Genomic DNA, 10,573 nt, shown 5'->3' on the forward strand with positions numbered 1-10,573 from the left:
AATTCTCCTCACAACGCTGCAGTTCTCTTCTTAGGCCAATTGTCACTGTATGTTATTCCGGGTCCGCTGAATTGCTCAGTAGGACAGAAGCCTATGTGATTTCTTACTTGGTCAATTTACAGGCTAAATAAACGGAAATCGACAGAATAATGGGCTTGTGTCCTTATAATCCCCCCAAGAGCTGCTATATGTGTGTATGTGTATATGTGTGTGTGTATGTGTGTGTGTGTGTGTGTGTGTGTGTGTGTGTGTGTGTGTGTGTGTGTGTGTGGGTGTGTATGTGTGTATGTGTGTGTATGTGTGTATATGCCATGGAGGCACATTTATTTATGTTCAGCAGCTGGCACACTGCAGCCTCTCAGGATGTCAGGTTGACAGGCAGCTCAATGGACGGGTGTCAGGTGTAGATATGAGACGATGTGATATGCAGATGATAAAATAAGATACAATTACATACGATACGATATATATGCACCACGATACGTTGCAATATGACACGTTACCATCAGATAGGATATGATGCAATACCATAAGATACGATAAGATCATTTTAGATACGATACAATAGATGCAGTGCGATGCGTTGGAATATGAAAAGATACAATACCAACGGATAAGATACAATACAATACAATATTCATATGATAAGATAAGATACAAGAAGATACAATAAGATACAAGAAGATACGCTAAGATAATATAATTTAAGATACATTAGATGCGATATGGTACCATCAGATAAAATAAGATACAATACGATACAGTATAATAAAGTAAGATAATCCTTTATTAGTCCCACAACAGGGAAATCAGCTGTTACAGCCGGGAAGAGGAAAGTGAAATAATAGACATCAGTAAAGTATAATAAGTAAAAATGAAATATAAACATAAGGAAAATCTAAAACATAAATGGAATAGAAATAGTATATACAGTATAAACAGAATATATATATCCTGTGAAATGAATTGCACATTGGCCATTGAGTTGCACACACAGGACGGACTATTGCCCAGTTAAACGAAGCTGAGTGAATTCAAAGAGCAGACTTGGTGTGTGTGGTCCACTGAGTCGGTTGCACAGCCTTTCTGCTGCAGGAGGGATCGACCTGTGACACCTCTCCGTCGGGTGAATCGTTTATTGATAGTAAAATGGCAGTTTAGCAGAAAGACAGTGGCGTGTGAAGTGAGAGTGAATCGGACTCGGGGGCCACACGCTGCGCCTCAGTCAGCTCCACAAGCTCCTGCTTTTCTAACCTCTGCACTGATCCCCCCTGCAGCAGCAAGAGCCCGAGCAGCATCTCCCTGCTGCAGGCCCACCACAGCCCACCCACTCTCTCATTGTCCCCGCTGCCCCGGGACATGACACAGGGACAAAGTAGACATTAAGCAACATTAAACCCAGGGACGGGCGTAATCAGGAACCCGTTATCTCTTAATGAAGGAAAACACATGCGGAGCGATACACATATAGCAGGTAATCAATAGAGACGCCGGACAAAGAGAATCAGGGCTCGTCCCCCTCCTTCCTCCCTAAAAAAGGGAAATGCTAATCAATTAGAATCATTGTTTGCTCTGAGACCGTTCAGTCTATTTCCATTAATTACATGTTCATTAAAAGTAATTCGTCCAGGCTACACAGCGACAACATTTGTCTCCCCCCCTTTTGCCCTTTTTAAGGAATATGGACAAGATACTGGCTGAACTCCAGCTCCCTTTTTTAGAATTGAATCTCAGGCTTTAGACTTTAGAGAAGAAGTTTGAGGTAAACTGGTCTGGGACTGTTTATCTGCTGAAGTGAATACCATCAACACCTGGTCACTTTTAAACTAGGATATACAAATTATGATATTTATGTTTTTTATTTTTTATTATTCTAATGTACATCTTTTCATTTACGAATAGGTTTTATTATTAAAAGCATGTCCGGAAATATTAGGATCATTACTGGAAAGTAATTAGTTGGGAAGATAAACCTATATATTTTTATTCCACCACATTTATTTGACAGATATAGAAACTAGTTACTTTACAGATTAAGAGACACAAATATATCAAATTACAGCATATTGGATTATTGTTGTAGATAAAAGTATTTTTAGCTTTACCCAACACTACATGTAGTTAAAATGAGCTCAAAGTTATACATACAACTGACATGACAGTTAAATGCTAGAGCCTATTATATAAATCACCATTATCACATTATAGTGATAATTCCTGCATATTGAAAATGTGTACATTCATTTACGTGGTATTGATTCTCTTACTGAATATTATTAGCTGGTGCTGTATTATTAATAACATCACTACATCTATATTACTATCTTATCTATCTTATCTATATCTTATTGTCTGACAGAGCTTCAATGTGACGGTTACACAACTGCTCCTGGTCTCTCTCTCTGGCTGTACAGCCCAGTCGCATGTGAAAGGAAAGTAGGAGATTGGAAACACGGATAAACAACACAATAGAAGTATAAATGCACCATGAGAGTATGAACACAAAATAAACTGGTTATCTCTGTTGTAAACGCTTGCAAGTTGTGTAACGAAGTAATAAAGTAGAGCAATGAAATGAATAGGTACTGTACAAATATGCAGATGGGGATGGATATGTACATTGTATGCTGTATATTTCTATATTTATACTATTATCATGATTATTAACAGCGTGCAGGATTTCACCAGCTAGAAACTGTGAAACATTTACAATAACAACTCATTTGTGTTGCTGCCTACTTGGTTAGAAAAAAGCCCGGCGGCTGTTGTTTAACCAAGTGTTGTGTTAAAATGTCATGTTTTACCATCATGATCAGTATGCGATCCTATCTCCTTTTACTCAGAGTCGCTTTTACCAAAGGCCCACAACCTCTTGTTGGTTGCTATAGCATTCTCAAGCATCATTCTGCTGAATCCCAACCCCCACACAGACCTGCTCTGCACACTCGTAATAAAATTATCCTCAAGTGAAACGACTAAAAACGAGCTGGACCAGAGCTGGACAGGGCCACTTCACTGAATCATACCTCATAAACATTTTCATTTTCCTGGTGTGACTTGACCCCCCGAGCTTTTATACAGTGAACGCATGTGTCTGGGTCTTTCAGTGTGTATCCTCGAAACCTTGCCAACTCCACGCCTCTACTTGCCACTGCCGCTCTTATCTGCCCGCTAATGACTGATGTTATGCAATCACATTTTGCAGCAGCGGCAGACAAAATCTTGTAGGCGGCTGGATGCATCTCATGCAGAGCCTCCTCCTGGTCCTGCGGCCTGAAGTGCAAACATATGCGTCTGGAGCGGCGTCGAGAAGAGCGCTGATTTGTTGATTAATTAAACACGCTCCCAGCCCAAAAATGCCCACTAAAAGCACGCGTTCACAGCGCCGCACCACCAAGTTTAGTGGGGGAACAAGTGGAAATTTGAATCAGCCTCTTTATTCTACGAGCCCCATCTTTGCCAAATTGAATGCAGATTGAAAATAATTTTCAGCTCTTGACTCGGCTATTCACGGCTCTCTGAATTGGTTTTCCTACTGTCACGCTGCCACGCGAATGTAAATAAAAGCATTTAAGTCTGCGGCAAATCCTTCAAACGACTGTGTGGCTATTGACTTGAAGGATATTGTGTCGTGTCAACAGAGGACCGAAAAACTTGCAGTGTTTTTATTCTAAATAATTTGTTATATTGACTTAATCACTCTCAGTTTTAAAAATCAATGTTGTTGAAGGATAATATGTCCTTTTTGTAGATAATAAACAATAAATAGCACAGAAGTAAATAAAAAAAAATTAAACATGTACTTCATACTTCATCATCCCTGTAGAAACCACTTATGATTTTAATAAACACTTAATACTTATATACTTTAATAAACTGCACATATATATCACTATTACAAACTCTTTGCGTCACCTCCTCCAGTGGATTTCCAGTGCAGGACCGTGCCTGCTGTGTTTTGGCAGGAAATCAATACAGGGGTAGGGGTGGGGGTCGGGTTGTGTGTGTGTGTGTGTGTGTGTGGTGTGTGTGGTGTGTGTAGTGTGTGTGTGTGTGAGGGGGGGGGGGGGGTCTGTTCTAATCATCTGTACATTTTCCATCACAATCAACAATCAAAGCCAAGACCTGAATCTTTATTTGTAGGCCTGAACGAACCATTTTCCCACCGTGAAAGGGAAGCTAAATTAGAACCCTTGGCTCCTGTTTAGCAGCTCTTAATTGGCTCTGATTTGTGAACTGCTAAATGAGGTTATGTAAATTGATGCTGAATGTAGGCAGAGGCCCCCCGGTGACAGGTGCAGTCAGATGAAGGTGGGGGCAGGGATGGTGTCATGAGGAGGTGGGAGAAGGGGGGGTAACAACATATCAAGATGATTCATATACGGCCACCGAGAGACACATTAAGAAACTGACGTATAAGAAAAAATAGCTGTAGGCTGAGGGGAAAAGCTAAATATACTAAAATTCCTAACAAAAACATCCTTAAAATAGAAATCAAACAATATTATTCAGACATTAAGATTTATCTCAAACTACCTGAGGGGAGGAAGTAGATTGTTTCTCATGTTTGAACTGTTCTATTTTACTTCCTTCAGAAACAGATGTTGGACTTTTATCCCACACTATACTTGAACAGGGGGGGGGGGGGGGGGGGGGGGGGGGGGGGGGGGGGGGGGGGGGGGGGGGGGGGGGGGGGGGGGGGGGCGATTAGAAGTCTGATTAATAGTTTAAAACACATTATATTAACGTTGTAAGCTGATATATGGTTTCTTTGAGTGTTAATAGTTGTTAACAGCTAAAACTCCTGCAAGCTGCTAACTGTGTGCCGAGATGTAGAAAGGCATTATGATATAACACAGTTTGTATTTATATGAATATGCTTTAAAGGGAGAAATTACAATTGTTTAAATTTTGTCTGTTTAAAAGCTGCTTACAGATGGTAAATTGGGGGGTTAAGCTAAATCTGACTAATTTCTTTTTAAAAGCAATCTGTTGAATACAAAATAATGAAATGTATATAAGATAGTATATATTTATGTGTATGTCTTTTTTGTGTGGAAATGCTGTTGACTCTGTATTTTGTCAGAAAAAAAATTACATAACAGTGTAACGGGGGGGTTATCCTTCTCCATACCATTATCCATCATTTGCTCGTCACATGCTTCACGTCTCAGCTGATGCTGGCAGACGGCCCACGTTTCAGACGCGTCTCCATAGTTCTGACTGAGGATGTGATAACAAGGGAACCATCAACATTCAGCCTCTCGGGGAAAGACTGCTCGCTGATTGGAGGACTCTCTCTCACTGCACTTCACTTCGGCCATTTGGGCTCCACCGGTTTCTCTCTGAGACGCAGCGAGGACGACGCAGGAGCATGAACGAGACTCCAATGACCTGGTCTGTCTTTGCTGAAGGACTCAGTGCTATCCACTGGTGGGACAAAGTACTCTTAATATAGTAATGTTTGATTACACGTTTTAATTGTATTTCTGCTGTCTACTCCACTACATTACTGAGGAGAACATTGTACTTTTTTACTCAGAGTTGTAGCTAGCATTAAGTTCCCAGTACTTGTCGTGGGTTAATGACACGAGGAAGAGTTCAAATTTTCATGAAGTTTTTTGGAAGATTGCGATTTATTCAAACTATGCTAGTGTTTTTTTGGGCCTTTTGGGGGGCGGTGAAAAAAGTGCTAAACTAAACACTTAGATAATATCATCTTTTACGTTGGTGAACTCGTTAGCTAACAGTTGCTTGTAAGCAGCTACGAAGCATTACAGCTATTTAGGGACACATTTCAGTAATCAACCTTCTGTTTGCTCTTCTTTTGGTTTCCATTATCTCCTGAGGGAAATAACTGGCTCTTTAGCTGCAGAGAGCTCCCCTGTGTTAAACAGCTAACTTCGCCTGTCACACAGTGCTGAGAAGTGGGTTCATTTCTGAAGACAGGTTCCTGCTCCCTCTTGAAACGAAGCTGATGAGAGCCGTGGGAGTGAAGCTTCGCGCAGTAAAACCCAAACACTGAACTGAAAGACACTAGAAAAGCCTTTAGAGGTTCATAGCAGCAACTCCAGCCACATACACGTGAAAATAACATGAACCTACTAGGTACTAAGAGACTGGCTGGGGAACGTTTGACCAATTAAATGCTAATTTTTTTACTTTTTAAGTTAAAAAGCATATTCAACTTAAGGTCATTATGAGAAATCGAAAAGGTAAAACTATTTTAATAAGTTGATTGAGTTTTCTTTGACTTTTTCTCAAAGAGTCCGTTCATTTGAATGATTATAGGTGTGAAAATAAAGAGTACGGACATTTGAATTAGGTTAAAATTAACAAAAGATGTATTTACAGGACATAAATTAGAAAAGTTTGCACCAAATTCCTGTACAATAATAACCTATTGATAACATTTAAAAGAGGAAATCTGCATTAGTTGAACCTATGATGGAGTATTTTTAAAATTCGGTATTTCTAGTTTTCTCAACTGCCGTTTCCAACATCAAGGACGATCCTTCGACCGCAGTTTAAAGAAGAAATGGACCCTGATGCATTCAGAGGAAAAATGTGACCATCACCATCATTAAGATCAAGAACCCTGTTATTCATTTGCATTATGGATCTTGTTAATATGACGTCTGAGTCCTTCTTACACAACTGGTGCTATATAACCAGCGTTTTGATAATTATTTTCCAGTTGTATTACCCGGCCTTGTCAGATATGAGTTAACTGTAGAAAAATAAAGGCTTTACAGTGAGGAAAATACATTTAATGGAAAACTATCAGAGCACAGGTCAGGTAAGAGACCTCTTGAATCGCCTCGTACATGCAAGGAAACCTGTGTAAAGCTGATTAAGCGACAGCACATGCAGAAGCTCGAGTGCCGGTGGCCGTGCATCTTCCTCTCGCTGATTGGAAATGTGGCAGGAACAGCAGTGTGCAGTGATAAAAGCCAGCTAATAACTTTACGAGGATCCTTAGCGCTTTGTCCATATCATTAATGCTCTTCAGCGTCAGAAGTGGTTTAAAGCAATAACCTGCCTTTCTACCCTCGTGGCTAACTTTCAGTGGAGGCTGCACCGATGTGGTGTTTTCCCCATCACATTAACTCAGCTGTGAAAAACCCTGAGGACAGTTGTGTGTCTGGTTTTGGTCAGTTGTGGCTTTCAAAACCACTTTTACCCCTTTTAATCAAACTGAAATATTTCTACAACTATCCTGTCCTTTTTGAATGAATCCGGACAAAGGGTTGGATCCAGGAATCTTTTCATCAATTACTTTCATGTTGCGATTCAGGTTTATTTTTTTTGTGTGTGGACATTTTCATAGATTTCCGAGGGAACAATAATAACTGGGAACTGATATCTATGAGTGTGTGTAATTTGGTGCATCTTGTTTGAATTGAAGGAGCCATTGGGCTTTGGCAGAGGTACGTGCTCCACTGAGGGGCCATTCTAATTCACTACTGTTACTAACCAGGGAGTTCAGTGAAATATCTCTGTTACTATTGGATGGATTTGTATTAAATGTGGTATAAAAATGTTCATGGTGCCCAGAGGATGAATCCTTATGACTTTGGTGATTATCCAGTGAACTATCTTTGGACCGGGACATGTTGAACAGACGTCCATGTAGTTCCCATGCAGGCAATTCATCTAAAACCATGTTTTTATGACCACAATTCATGATATTGATTAACTGAAATTTGGCACAGACATGAATCTCAAAGATTATAATATATTTGGGCCTTTGGTCATTAGATGCCTGGTTATTTCATTATCCTAAATTTAACATTTCTTTCCACTGCGATGTTTTCCTGCTTCAAGTAATCCTTTTTTTTTTTTTTAAATACAAACTGGCCGTTAAAAACATCAGTTGGTTCCAGGCAACATGTCCGACATGTTCAGCTGCTGTGAGGAGCTCAGTCCTAAGCCCACTGGAAAGGAGTACATTTAATTATTCCCCTCTCAGTAAAACGAGACAAAACCTTCCCACTGCAATCCACTTGCCTCTCCACATTGTGCTCGCTCTTTCTCCTGACCCTCCCGTCTGGCTTCACTCTGTCTCATGCTCTGTCAACATCATCTGCAGCGGAGCAGACGGGGCTCAAAAGCAGACCTTTTACTTTTCCTGCAGGTGGCTGATGTGACTGAGGCAAGGGCAAATCCCTCTTCACTCACTACCCTCCTCCCCCTCCTCCTCCTCCTCCTCCTCCACCACTGTGGTTCCTGTACAACACAAACTGCTTCTCTCTGCCAAGAACACACTCTTGTGCACCAAAGTAGACAATTTTCCATAAAGTTACTTGGAGAGGACAAAGGGTCCTGTGTATTAACAGTTAATAAACCACGTCATTCTGAGAGATCATACACGAGTTCTGTAGCGTTTCTCAATTTCTCTTTATTCTCTTTCAGTGTTTTTGTCTTTTGTTTGTATTTTGAATATATTTTCTATACAAACAAAATGTTTAAAAGGTGAGATACTGGTGACACTTTACTCAAACACCCCTTCATCAGAAGTGTATAAACACTAAATAAATGATGTATAACGCAATATAAATGTAATTGTATGTAGATATAAAGACATTTTGAATGTTTATTAATGTATTTGTTATCAACTCCAATTCCTTCTGTGAAGTAATAATAGTTTACATAAACACATATTCAATTATTTACAAAGCAACATGAAACAGTTTGTCATTAAAGGAAAGATAATTAAATAATCATATTCATTGAATAAACTATGAAAATAACTATTTCTAAGGTCCATAATGAACACAGATCTCAACACCTGTTCATGAGTTCATGAACAGTGAATGTCTATATACATTGTAATGGTTTGTTCATATGTTTAATTATATTCAATATGATATGATCACAGCAAAGTTTCAGTGTTATTAATAATACAATTCAACTGTCAACACCGTTTACATGAGATATTACAGTTGTTGGCAAATAAATACATGAAATGCTGAAGACCTTGCTTTTACAATTGTTGTTAACTTGTCATCCTCTCAAATACTTTAGTTCAGTATCATTTTGAGATACAAATACTCCCTTCAATACTATCATTGTCTTACGAGGTACTTTACATACAAAACAAATCAGTATATTGTAAAATATGATGTGCTGCTATACAGAGATATATATAATGATGCTATGATGATACAATACTGATGGTTCCCATTCTGTATATATTAATATTTCTGCTTTTGTTATTTGGAGAACATTTAGTTGCCAATTGACTTTTATTTAACAAAAATAAAATGAATGTGGCACTTGACTGATTGTAGTTGCATATTTATAGAGTACTGCTTAAGTAAATGATGTATTTGCTTCTTCTAGGACAAGTAAATGTAAAACATCATCATCTAAGCTCCTTAAATCTTAAGTCTTGGACGTTATAAAGGAAAAAATTATAATCTCTGTTCTTGGCTCTGCAGTAAATTAAATATTTCTTTTAATTTCTGAGCTCCTTGCTGTGTGGGAACATTCAGTAATGGCTCAGCAATGTCAAACCATGTCAAGTGTTACAGTTCCCTTCCTGTTTCAGGGGGAAAAATATCACCCCAGAGTTGAATTGAAGTAAAAAGGCTTGTCTTCAGACCCCTTCCTAAAATGATTAACCCTTCTACGGAGTATTATTGAGTTCTGAGTGGTTGAGCTTTCTCATTGCCTGTAATTGTTCTTTTCTGTTGTTGCCTTCATCAGTCTCTCGCCTCATTATATGAAAAGAAGGGGAAAATGTCTGAATAGAGGAGGGAGATTTTCCCACAGTCACTCAACACAGAAAAATACGCCATTGTGGCCATGGTTCCCATCCCGATGCCCGGCTGCACAGTGCGCCGTGGTCTGAGGGACAGCGTTCTTATAATTGAGTGACCGTTCTTTCTCCTGTCGGACAAGTAAGAGATAGAATGTACAGTTAAATACAGACGCAAATCTCACACTGGAGTCAGTCCAGTGTCCAGGTAGCCAGGTCTGAAGATGTGTTTTAGTCTTGAGCTTCTTCTTTATCAACATTACCATTACACAAACTTGAATCAAGGGAATGAAATGTGAAAATATGGACAAAACATATAAACAAAATCTGATGCAATCCAGATTTTAAAATTAAAATTAAATAAACAATACATAAAAAAGAAAATGTGAAATAAAAGTAAGATAAGAAGTTTATATATCTGACGTTTGATGACCAAAGGTGGTCAGAGAAGTTGTCTTCAGTAAATTAAGGTAAATTATTGGTTAAACATCAGTTCTGAGAATTTATTATGAATTTGTTATTAATAAATGTAAAACTGAAATTTCCAACCTTTAAGGTGGTGCCATTGGAGGACTATTAGTCTGAGGATGTACTTAATAAACAGGCAACTTATTGTTATGTATATTATACTGTGTTATCAACCATTTGTTACATTTTATATGTCAGTGCTTAATAGTGGGGACTTACTAGATGCATAAATACTACCTATTTGTAATGAATAAATATAATGAAGATATTGAAACAGAAACAGAGCAAGTTAAATAAATATCCTGCTTCTTTCTACTCCAGCCCATTTCAAAGTAAAACACT

The sequence above is a fragment of the Hippoglossus hippoglossus genome, chromosome 22 (assembly GCF_009819705.1).
Source record: "Hippoglossus hippoglossus isolate fHipHip1 chromosome 22, fHipHip1.pri, whole genome shotgun sequence".
NCBI lineage: Eukaryota > Metazoa > Chordata > Actinopteri > Pleuronectiformes > Pleuronectidae > Hippoglossus > Hippoglossus hippoglossus.